Consider the following 12,151-nt stretch of genomic DNA (forward strand, 5'->3'; position numbering starts at 1 on the left):
ACCCACTACTCTCCAACTTCCGGTAATTCCCTCCCCCTCCCTTCCCCTATCCCTATGTCACTCTGCCCCCTCTCCCAGCTGCCTATCACCTCCCTCATGGTTCTGCCTCCTTCTACTACCCATTGTGTTTTCCTCTATTCCTCCTTCACCTTTCCTGCCTATCCCCTCCCTGCCTCCCTTCCCCCACCCCTTTATCTTTCCCCTTACTGGTTTTTCACCTGGAACCTACCAGCCTTCTCCTTCCCACCCTCCCCCCACCTTCTTTATAGGGCCTCTGCCCCTTCCCCCTACAGTCCTGACGAAGGGTTCCGGCCCAAAAAGTCGACCGATCGTTTCCACGGATGCTGCCCGACCTGCTGAGTTCCTCCAGCGTGTTGTGAGTGTTGCTTTGACCCCAGAATCTGCAGAGTATTTTGTGCTTGCTTCATGAAACTGCAGGAAAGCCAGCACAGTCCCCGTCCCTAACTGGAACAAAGTTCAGAGTTGGTTTAGGAGGGCCCAGTGTCTCTGGGATGGAAGCCCTGGCCTTGCACACTGTCCCTTTACCACAAGGCAGAGTACAATGCCTTGCCTCAAACCCTCTCTATAACGCTCTCCCCTCGACTCTCTGGAACCTGCCTTGCACTGAATGAACCCATGGACACTTCCTTACTGTTTCTGTTGCTGATTGAGGCCTCACTTTCTCGTGCACCCTGATCCATCTGCCAAAAGTATAATTTCCCATTGGCAACCATTTTCATTCCCTGTTCTCAGACCCATTCTGACATGTCAGTCATGACTTCCTCTTGTGCCAAGATGAGGCAGCGTCGGTGGAGGAGCAACACCTTGCACTCCGACTGGGGAGCCTCCAACCTGATGGCATGAACATCGGTTGCTCCTTCCGTTAAACATTTTTCTCTCCCCACTCCTCTCTTCTTCTATACCCCACTCCGACCGTTTGCCTCTTCTCACCTGCCTATCACCCCCACCACCCCCACGGGTGCCCCTCCTCCCCCTCCTTCTTCCCTGTCTCCTACAGTCCGCACGCCTCTCCCGTGAGACTCATTCCTCTCCAGCCCCTTTACCCTTCCCACCCACCGAGCCTCCCCCATCTCCTTTTTATTCTGCCATCTTCCCCCTTCCTTTCCAGTCCTGATGAAGTGTCTCAGCCCGAAATATTGACTGCTTATTCCTCTCCATAGATGCTGCCTGAGCTGCTGAGTTCCCCCAGCGTAGTGTGTGTGTGTGTGTGTGTGTGTGTGTGTGTGTGTTTTGCTCTGGTTTTCCAGCATCTGCACAATCTCTTGTGTTTATGATTTGCTGTTTTGCTCTTTTTACACTATCTATTTTTATTTATTCTTGTTGAAACTTATTGTAATCTTTACATACTCCACTCTGCTGTCGCACAAAAACAAGTTTCATGACACACAGAGATGAGCTTTGTTTGTCACATGTACATCAAAACGTACAGCGAACTGCGTTGCTTGCATGAACGACCAGTGCAGTCCGAGGGTGCGCTGGGGGCAGCCCACAAGCGTCACCACGCTTCCAGCACCAACATAGCGTGCCCACAACGTACTTACCCTGACCACAGCTTACCTAGCTCTCCAAAGACGGACAGGTTAGGGTAAACTGAGAGTGGCCTCTCCGGATGGCTCTTGACGTGAGTTGGCAACAGCACATGACGAACGTCGAGCTCTATAACAACCTACCGATGCTCTCCACTAAAATTGAGGTGAGAAGACTGCAACTAGCGGGGCACTGTTTACGCCACCCCGAGCTGCCTGCCAGCCTAGTCATCATATGGGAGCCCAAGCATGGGAGGATGAACCCTGGGCGCCCTTCCAAGACTATGGTCAACACACTCCTAGAAGACAGCGGCGCGGCTAATGTAGATGAACTGAACACACTGATGAGGGAGAGGGAGAAGTGGAGAATCCGTCATCGTGCCCGACACCGGCCCCCTAGGCCTGAGTCGACGTAGTAGTAGAGAGTGGTCTCATCGCAACTGTAGGGGAGGCCATGGATAGGCATATCTGAATGGGAATGGAAAGTGGAATTAAAATGGGTGGCCACTAGGAGATCCCACTTCTTCTGGCAGACAGAGCATAGGTGCTTGGTGAAGAGGTCTCCCAATCTAAGTCAGGTCTCACCGATATACAGGAGGCCACACTGCGAGCACTGGATGCAGTAGATAACCCTACCAGACTCACAGGTGAAGTGTTGCCCCACCTGGAAGGACTTTTTGGGAACCTGAATGGTAGTGAGGGAGGAGGTGTAGGGGCAGGTGTAGCATTTGTTCCACTTGCAAGAAGTGCCAGGAGGGAGATCAGTGAGGAGGGACGAATAGATAAGGGAGTCGCTTAGGGAGTGATCGCTGCGGAAAGCAGAAAGTGGGGGGAGGTAGGGAAAGACGTGTTTGGTGATGGGATCCCGCTGGAGATGGTGGAAGTTACGGAGAATTATGTGCTGGACAAGGAGGCTGGTGGGATGGTAGCTGAGGACAAGAGGAACCTTATCCCTCATGGGGTAATGGGAGGATGGGGTGAGGGCAGACGTTCACAAAATGGAAGAGATGCGGTTGAGGGCAGCATTGATGGTGGAGGTAGGGAAACCTCTTTCTCTGAAGAAGGAGAACATCTCCTCAGTTCTCGAATGAAACGTTTCATCCTGAGAGCTGATGCGGCAGAGGTGGAGGAATTGAGAGAAGGGAATGTACAAATACCAGGGTGGGAAGAGAATCAGTGGGTTTATAACAGCATTAGTAGATAAGCTGTTTCCAGAGATAGAAACAGAGAGATCGAGAAAGGGGAGGGATGGGTTGGAAATAGACCAGGTAAATTTGAAGGCAGGGTGGCAAGGCTGATGAAGTTGATGAGCTCGGCATGAGTGCAGGAAGCAGCACCAATGCAGTCATTGATGTAGTGCAGGAAAAGTTGGGGACGGACACCAGCTACATAGGCTGTTCCACATAGCTGAAAAACAGGCAGGCATAGCTGGGGCCCATGGCTACACCTTTTGTTTGAAGGAGAAATTATTAAGAGTGAGGACAAGTTCCACTCGCTGGAGGAGAGTGGTGATTGAGGGGAAATGGTGTGGTCTGGTGTCCTGAAAGAAAAGGAGAGCTTTGAGGTCTTCCTGGTGAAGGATGGAGGTGTATAGGGACTGGACATCCATAGCAAAAATAAGATGATGGGGGTCATGGAACTTGAAATAATTGAATCGATTAAGAGCGTGTGAAGTGTCACAGATGTAGGTAGGAAGGGACTGGACCAAGGAGAATAAGACTGAGTCAAGGTATGCAGATATGAGTTCAGTGGGGCAGGAAAAAGCTGAAACAATGGGTCTACCTGGACAAGCGGGTTTGTGGATCTTGGATAGGAGGTAGAAACAGGAGGTGCAGGGTAAGGGAACTCTAAGGTTGGTGGCACCAGGTGGGAGATCCCCAGAGTCGATAAGGTAGGTGATGGTGCGGGTGACAATGGCCTGGTGCTCCTTAGTAGGGTTCTGTTCGAGGGGTAAGTAAGGGGAGGAGTCTGAGAGTTGTCACTGGGCCTCAGCAAGGTAGAGTTCAGTCTGCTAAACTATCACAGCACCTCCTTATCTGTGGGTTTGATGGTGAGATTAGGATTACGAAGAACGCTTCCTCGAACTTCCAGTAATGCCACCTCCCCCCCCCTCACCATTCCCCATTCCCATTTCCCTCTGTCACCTTATCTCCTTACCTGCCAGTCACCTCCCTTTGGTGCTCCTCCTCCTTTTATTTCTTCCATCGCCTTCTGTCCTCTCCCGTCAGACTCCCCCTTTCTCTAGCCCTGTATCTCTTTTACCAATAAACTTCCCAGTTCTTTACTACCCCCACTTTCTTACTTTGGCTCCTCATCAATTTTTTTTTCCAGTCCTGATGAAGGGTCTCAGCCCGAAACGTAAACTGTACTCTTTTCCATAGATGCAGTCTGGCCTGCTGAGTTCCTCCAGCATTTTGTGTGTGTTGCTTGTATTTCCAGCGTCTACAGATTTCTTCTTGTTTGTATATATAGCTTGGGTGCCTAAGACTTTTGTACAGTACTGTAGTAATTTTATGTATTGCACTGTACTGCTGCCACACAAAAAAAGATTTCACGGCCCTTGTCGGTTTTGATAAATCTGATGCTGATATGAGTATCTACTGTGTTTTCATAGATGTTGCCTGGCCTGCTGAGTTCCCCCAGCATTTTGTGTGTGTTGCTTGTATTTCCAGCGTCTACAGATTTTCTCTTGACTCTATATTCTTTGTTCATGGAGCCATCCTGCAGCAAAAAGGGTATATTTTGTGTGTCTGGAGTCTGCACTGAAGCTTTTGGAATGGATACCACTATTGAATATTCAAAGGGTTTCTGCTTGTTGGGATGTTACCCATTCTAAATAAGTAATGCTGTAAATTTACCTGGCTAGATTCCAAATACTAACATTAAGTAAGTGACTACTGCAATTGAAACTATATTTTAAAATAATTTTCAATAGTAACCTCTTTTAAAATTTTTTTTACAGCACATTACAGGCCCTTCGGTCCACAATGTTGTGCCGACCCTCAAACCCTGCCTCCCGTATAACTCCCCCACCTTAAATTCCTCCATATACCTGTCTAGTAGTCCCTTAAACTTCACTAGTGTATCTGCCTCCACCACTGACTCAGGCAGTGCATTCCACTCACCAACCACTCTCTGAGTAAAAAACCTTCCTCTAATATCCCCCTTGAACTTCCCACCCCTTACCTTAAAGCCATGTCCTCTTGTATTGAGTAGTGGTGCCCTGGGGAAGAGGCGCTGGCTATCCACTCTATCTATTCCTCTTATTATCTTGTACTCCTCTATCATGTCTCCTCTCATCCTCCTTCTCTCCAAAGAGTAAAGCCCTAGCTCCCTTAATCTCTGATCATAATGCATACTCTCTAAACCAGGCAGCATCCTGGTAAATCTCCTCTGCTAAAGCATATTGGGCCCTGGGTCTTGTCTTAAATATAAAAAAGACCCAGGTCCTATATCAGCAACCACCCAACCTGCCATTTATCCAGCCCTCCATAAAAGTTGACAAAATCACCATTGAAAATGTAGACCACTTTCCCTACCCTGTCAGCATTCTCTCCTCAAAGGCAGACATCGACTCAGAGATCAACCACCACCTGAGTTGTGCTACTGGAGCCTAGCAAGATTAAGGAAAAGATACTTAAGGACTGCAACATAAAGGTCGAAACAAAACTTTTGGTCTATAGACCAGTCGTCCTTCCTACATTACTGTCTGGAGCAAAATCATGGACCACCTAGAGGAGACAACTGAAAGCCCTGGAACAACACCACCAGAAGCTCTTACTGAAGATTTTGAGGATCAGCTGGAAGGACAGAGGCACTAACACCAGCATAATGGAGAAGGCCAACATGAACAGCATCTCCACCATGACAAAACAATACAATTTCCACTGGATGAGTCATGTCACCTGGATGTCTAAGTCACATCTCCTCAAACAGATCCTTTACTCCCAGTGGAGGGAAGGTCAATGAGCCCCTGGTGGGCAAGGAAACACTTCAAAGATAACATCAAATTCAGCCTGAAGAAATTCAACATGACATCTAAAATCTGGGAAGACATTACACCCGATAGCTATGCCTGGAGGAAATCTGTTCAAGAGGGAGCTGCGCTACATGAGAGTGAACTCTGTGTGCTGCAGAGAACAGGCAGCAGCTGCAAAAGGACAGACTGAACAACCGAAAGACCCGTCCACTAACCACAGTCACCACTTCCTCTTGCCCACATGACACCAGAATATGTGGATCCCAGCTCGACCTCGAAACCACCTGAAGACCCAGCAATAGACAACCCTTTAGGAAAATATCATACTCAACTCGAGTGACTCGGGGTGGCACCTTGGTAACCATGAAAAAGTAGGCCTGAGGGGCCTTTTTCCTCTGTTTAACTTCATTCCAGTTATCCCTCACACCACAGTCCTGTGTAATTCCATTCCGATCTTTCATCACGTCTCCATACCATTTAGCTGGCAACCATACAATCTCTAGTAAATAAAATTGATGATCTCGCAGCTAGGGTGCTGCAGAGAGACATTCGGATGGTGTGTGTCCTCTGCTCCACGGAATCCTGGTTAACCCCTTCTGTACTGGATGCAGCAATTCAGATTGATGGATTCACTATACACCTTCAAGATAGGACAGTCGAGTCTCTCAAAAGCAGAGGTAGAGTTATATGCCTCATGATCAATTCCTTGTGATGTACTGATGTGCCGGTGATGTCCCAATTCTGCTCACCAGACCGGGAATATCTTACAATTAAGTGCCGTCCATTTTACCTGCCATGGGAGATTTCAGTGATCTTTTTGGTAGCGATGTACATTCCAATTCAGGCTCAAACAGGCTCTAAATGAGCCGAGCAATGGGATCAACGTGCACAAAGTAGCACACCCTGATGCCTTCACCATCACTTTGTGGGATTTTAACCAGGCCAGTTTGATGAAGTCACTAAGTAATTACCATCACTTGTAGTACCAGAGGAAACAACACTCTGGACCGTTGTTAAACCACCATCAAGAATGCCTTCTGTGCTATTCCACACCCTCACTTCAGGAAGTCTGATCACCTGGCTGTACTTCTACTCCCTGAGTATAGGCAGAGACTGAAGACTGCAGGTTTGGACAAAGGAAGCACAGGAGTGCCTACAGGACTGCTTTGAATCGGTGGACTGGCCTGTATTCAGGGATTCATCTCCGAATCTGGATGAGGATGCCACAGTTGTTACCGACTTCATTTAAAACCTGTGTGGATGAGTGTGTGCCTGTGAGAATTTGCTGCACATTCCCAAATCAAGAGCTGTAGATGAACCAGGATGTTCATTGTCTGCTGATGGCTCGATCTGTTATGTCTGGTGACCCAGGCCTGGACAAGAAAACCAGGTATGAACTGTGGAGGGCTATTTCAAAAGCGAAGAAACAATTCCAAACATTGGTTGCATGTCAGATCTGGCAGAGTTTGCAGGAAGTGGTGCTTCACTGCCTCACGAACTCAATGACTTTTATGCTCACTTTGAAAGAGTGAATAGAATCGTAGCTGTGAAGGACCTTGGTGCGCCCGTTGACCCTGTGACCTCTATCACGGAGGCCGGTGTTCGGCTGACTTTCAGGTGAGTAAACCCTGTAAGGCGGCAGGCCCTGATGGAGTATCTGGTAAGGCTCTGAAAAATTGTGCCAACCAACTGGCGGGAGTATTCAAGCACATTTTCAACATCTCATTTCTTCAAAGGGGCAGCAATTATACCAGTGACCAAGAAGAGTAGTGTGAGCTGTCTGAATGGCTACCGCCCAGTAGCACTCACCTCTACGGTGATGAACTGCTTTCAGAGTTTGGTTATGGCTAGACTGAACTCCTGCCTCAGCAAGGGACTGGACCCAGGGCAATTTGCCTATCACCACAGTAGGTCTACGGCAGATACAAGCTCAATGGCTCCACATGGCCTTAGATCACCTGTACAATACAAACACTATGTCAGAATGCTGTTTGTTGACTATAGTTCAGTGTTTAACACCATCGTCCCTGCGACCCTGATTGATAAGCTATGCAACTTGGGTCTCTGTACCTCCCTCTGCAACTGGATCCTCAAATTCCTAACTGAAAGAGCACAGTCTGTGTGGATTGGTATTAATAATTCCTCCTCGCTGACGATCAACACTGGTGCACCTCAGGGATGTGTGCTTAGCCCACTGCTCTACTCTCTCTACACCCATGACTATGTGGCTAGACATAGTTCAAATGCTATCGGTAAATTTGTTGATAATACAACCATGACTGGCAGAATCTCAGATGGTGACAACAGGACATTGAGGGCGAGATACAGTGCCGATAAAAGGTACTCACCACCCCCCCCCCCCCGGATGTGTTCATGTTTTATTGTTTAACAACGTTGAATCACAGTGGACTTAACTGGGCTTGCTTTGACACTAATTAACAGAAAAAGACTCTTTTGTGTCAAAATGAAAAGAGAGCTCTACAAAGTGATCAAAATTAATTACAAATATAAAACACAAAATAATTGATTGCTTAAATATTTACCCCCTTCAGGTCAGTATTTAGTAGATGCCCCTTTGGCAGCAATTACAGCCTTGATTCTGTGTGGATAGGTCTCTGTCAGCTTTGCACATCTGTACACTACAGTTTTTCCCAATTCTTCTTTACAAAACTGCTCAAGCACTGTCAGATTGCATGGGGATCATGAGTGAACAGGTCTTTTCAAGTTCAGTCACAAATTTCCAGTTGGATTGAGGTCTGTGTTCTGACTTGGCCACTCCAGGACATTAACTTTGTTGTTTTAAACCATTCTTGTGCAGCTTTGAATTTATGCTTGGGGTCATTGTCTTGCTGGAAAGCAAACCTTCTCCCAGGTCACAGTTCTCATGCAGACTGCATCAAGTTTTCCTCTAGGATTTCCCTGTATTTTGCTGCATTCATTTTACCCTCTACCTTCACAAGCCTTCCAGGGCCTGCTGGAGTGAAGCATCCCCATTGCATGATGCAGCCGCCACCATGCTTCACGGTAGAGATGGTGAGTTACTGATGATGTGCGGTGTTCGGCTTATGGCAAACATAGCGTTTAGCCTGATGACCAAAACGCTCAGTTTTGATTTCATAGAATCTTCTTCCAGCTGTCTTCAAAGTAACCCACATGCCTTCTGGCAAAATCTAGCTGAAAATTCATGTGAGTTTTTTCAATAGTAGCTTTCTCTTTGCCACTCTTCCATAAAGCTGCAACTGGTGAAGCCTCCTTGCCCATCTCAGCCACTGAAGCTTGTAACTCCTCCAGAGTTGCCATAGGTCTCTTGGTGGCCTCCCTCACTCGTCCCCTTCTTGCACAGTCACTCAGTTTTTGAGGATGGCCTGCTCTAGACAGATTTACAGCTGTGCCAAATCTTTCCATTTCTTGATGATTGGCTTAACTGTACTCCAGGGAATATTCAGTGACTTGGAAATTTTCCTGTATCCATCTCCTGACTTTTGGTTTTCAATAACCTTTCACAGAGTTCTTTGGAGTGTTCCTTTGTCTTCATGGTGTAGTTTTTACCAGGATACTGACTCACCAGCAGCTGGACCTTCCAGATACAGGTGTATTTTTACTACAATCAATTGAAGCACCTCGACTGTACAGGGATCTCCAAAAGTAGATCTTCATTTAGCCAATTATGTGACTTCTAAAACCAATTGGCTGCACCAATGATGATTTGGTGTGTCATATTAAATGGAGTGAATATTATGCAATCAATTATTTTATGTTATATATTTGCAATTAACTTGGATCACTTTATAGAAATCTGTTTTCACTTTGACACGGAAGAGTCTTTCTCTGTTGATCAGTGTAAAAAAAAAAGCCAAGTCATATCCACTGTGATTCAATGTTGTAAAACAACAAAACATGAAAACTTCCAAGGTGGGAGGATACTTTTTAAAGGCACTGTAGACCAGCCAGTGGAGTGGTATTGTAGCAAAAACCTTGCGCTCAACATCAGCAGGACATAAAGGATGATTGTCGAATTCAGAAAGGGTAGGACGAGGGATCATAAATAGAGGGATCAGAAGTGGAGAGAGTGAGCATTTTCAAGTTCCTGGGTGTCAAGATCTCTGAGGATCTAACCTGATCCAAAAGTATCGATGCAGATATAAAGAAGGTAATACAGCAGCTGTATTTCATTAGGAATTTGAGGAGATTTAGTTGTCACCTAAGACACTCAAAAACTTCTACAGATGTACCCTGAAGAGCATTCTGACAGGCTGCGTCACTGTCTGGTATGGTTGGGGGGGGGGGAGTGGGGAGGGGTGCTACTGTACAGGATGAAGCGAAGGTACAGAAAGTTTTAAAATGAGTCATCTCCATCATGGGCAGTGGTCTCCATAGTATCCAGGACATCTTCAGGGAGCAGTGTCTCAGAAAGGCAGCGTCCATTATTAAGGACCTCCAGCACCCAGGGCATGCCCTTTTCTCACTGTTACCATCAGGTAGGAGATACAGAAGCCTGAAGGCACACACTCAGTGATTCAGGAACAGCTTCTTCCCCTCTGCCATCCGATTCCTAAATGGACATTGAAAATGAACATGACCTAAATTTAATTATCTCTGTTTTCCACTGTATTTAATTGAAATACACACACACACACACACAAAATATATACATATATACTGTGTGTGTATATATGTATATATTTCAATTCCAATTCTTCTTCACATCTCGGTCCTGTTTAACACATTTCCAGTCTTTCAAACCTGTCCTGCATTACACAATTCTAATCCATGTTCACACCTCAGTCCTGTATGACTCAGTTCCAGTCTTCACACCCCAGTCTTTCATAACACGCTTCCAATCCACTTTCACACGTCAGTCCTGTATAATTCAATTCCATCCATCACACCTCAGTGCTTTTCAAGTCAATTCCAATCTCCCTTCCCACATCATTCCTGTATAACACAGTTCCAATCCATTGCAATTCAGTCCTGTTTAACACAATTCCAATCCTTATTGACACCTCAGTCATGTACAACTCAGTTCCCAGCCTTCACACCTCAGTCCTGTCTAACTCAATGATAACCACCCCCAGCTCCTCAGTCCTGTATAATTGAATTCCAATCCCTCTTCACCATAAGACCATAAGATATAGAAGCAGAAGCAGGTTATTCGGCCCATCGAGTCTACTCCGCCATTCAATCATGGGCTGATCCGATTCTTCCAGTCATCCCCACTCCCCTGCCTTCTCCCCATACCCTTTGATATTCTGGCTAATCAAAAACCTATCTACCTCTGCCTTAAGTAGATAATTTAAGGCAGAGACAGACATGGCACCTCACACCTCAGTCCTGTATAAACTAAATTCAATCTTGACAGCTCAGTCTTGCATTACTCAGTTCTAATCATTCACCCCTCAGTCCTGTACAACACAAACCCAATCATTCACCCCTCAGTCCTGTACAACACAATCCCAATTCTTTACGCCTCAGTCCTGTACAACACAAACCCAATCCTTCACACTTCAGTCCTGTACAACACAATCCCAATCCTTCACCCCTCAGTCCTGTACAACACAATCCCAATCCTTTACCCCTCAGTCCTGTACAACACAATCCCAATCCTTTACGCCTCAGTCCTGTACAACACAATCCCAATTCAATCACACCTCAGTCCCGTACAACTCCATAGTGACATATACTGTACTATGCAAATGTTTTAAGCACATGTATCGGGTTAACAACACACGTAAACTGCTGGAGGAACTCAGCAGGCCAGGCAGTATCTATGGAAACTTCTATAATCAATGTTTTGGGCCGAGACCCTTCATCAAGTCTGCAGAAAAAAAGTTGAGGTTTCAGCGTTAGATGGCGGGGAGGGGAGGGAGAAACACAAGGTGATAGGTGCAACCAGAAGGGGAGGGGTGAAGTAAAGAGCTAGGAAGTTGATTGGTGAAAGAGATACAGGGCTGGGGAAGGGGGAATCTGATAGGAGAGGGCAGAAGACCGTGGAAGAAAGAAAAGAGGGAGGAGGACCAATTGGAGGTGATGGGCAGGTAAGGAGATAAGGAGAGAGGGGGGAATGAAAATGAGAATTGTGAGGGTGGGGGTACATTACTAGTGGAATTTTGAGGGATCAGTGTTCATTCCATCAGATTGGAGGTTACCCAGAGGGAATATTAGATGTTGCTGCTCCAACCTACGTGGCTTCATTGCGACAGTAGAGGAGGCCATGGCCTGACATGGCAGAATGGGAGTGGAAATGGAATTGAAATGGGTGGCCCCTGGCAGATCACACTCTTTCTGGCAGATGGAGCATAGACAGTCATTGAAACGTTCTCCCAATCTACGTCCGGCCTCACCGTATACGTGAGGCCCCACCGGGAGCACCAAACACAGCAGATGACCCCAACAGACTCTCAGGTAAAGCATCACCTCACCTGGAGGGACTGTTTAGGGCCCTGGATGGTAGTGAGGGAGGAGGTGTAGCACTTGTTCCACTTGCAAGTGTTACGTACCCCGTAACTGGGTTGCCAAACCAGCAGAAATGGATCACTCAGTTGGAGTCTGGAGTACTAGAACTAAGAAAGTTTTATTAAAGAAACAAGCAACACAGTAATCGAAAGGATAATAAATGCAACAATTC

At 46.6% G+C, this 12,151-nt stretch overlaps 1 protein-coding gene across 6 annotated transcripts in view; it reads left to right on the forward strand.

Moving 5' to 3' along the window:
* The window catches only part of LOC134345105 (uncharacterized), a 31,988-nt gene that overhangs the window by 7,304 nt on the left and 12,533 nt on the right, over window positions 1-12,151 (forward strand). For 2 of the 6 annotated variants that reach the window (XM_063045269.1, XM_063045270.1), the window contains one exon: window positions 4,510-7,143. The exons of 3 other annotated variants lie outside the window; for them this stretch is intronic. The gene's annotated coding sequence lies outside the window, so the exon portion shown is untranslated. Of the gene's footprint in view, window positions 1-4,509; window positions 7,144-7,252; window positions 7,779-12,151 lie in introns of those variants that run through there. One more of the 6 variants, XM_063045274.1, reaches the window with a different exon arrangement.

This window comes from Mobula hypostoma, chromosome 4, assembly GCF_963921235.1.
Source record: "Mobula hypostoma chromosome 4, sMobHyp1.1, whole genome shotgun sequence".
In the NCBI taxonomy this organism is placed as follows: Eukaryota; Metazoa; Chordata; class Chondrichthyes; order Myliobatiformes; family Myliobatidae; genus Mobula; species Mobula hypostoma.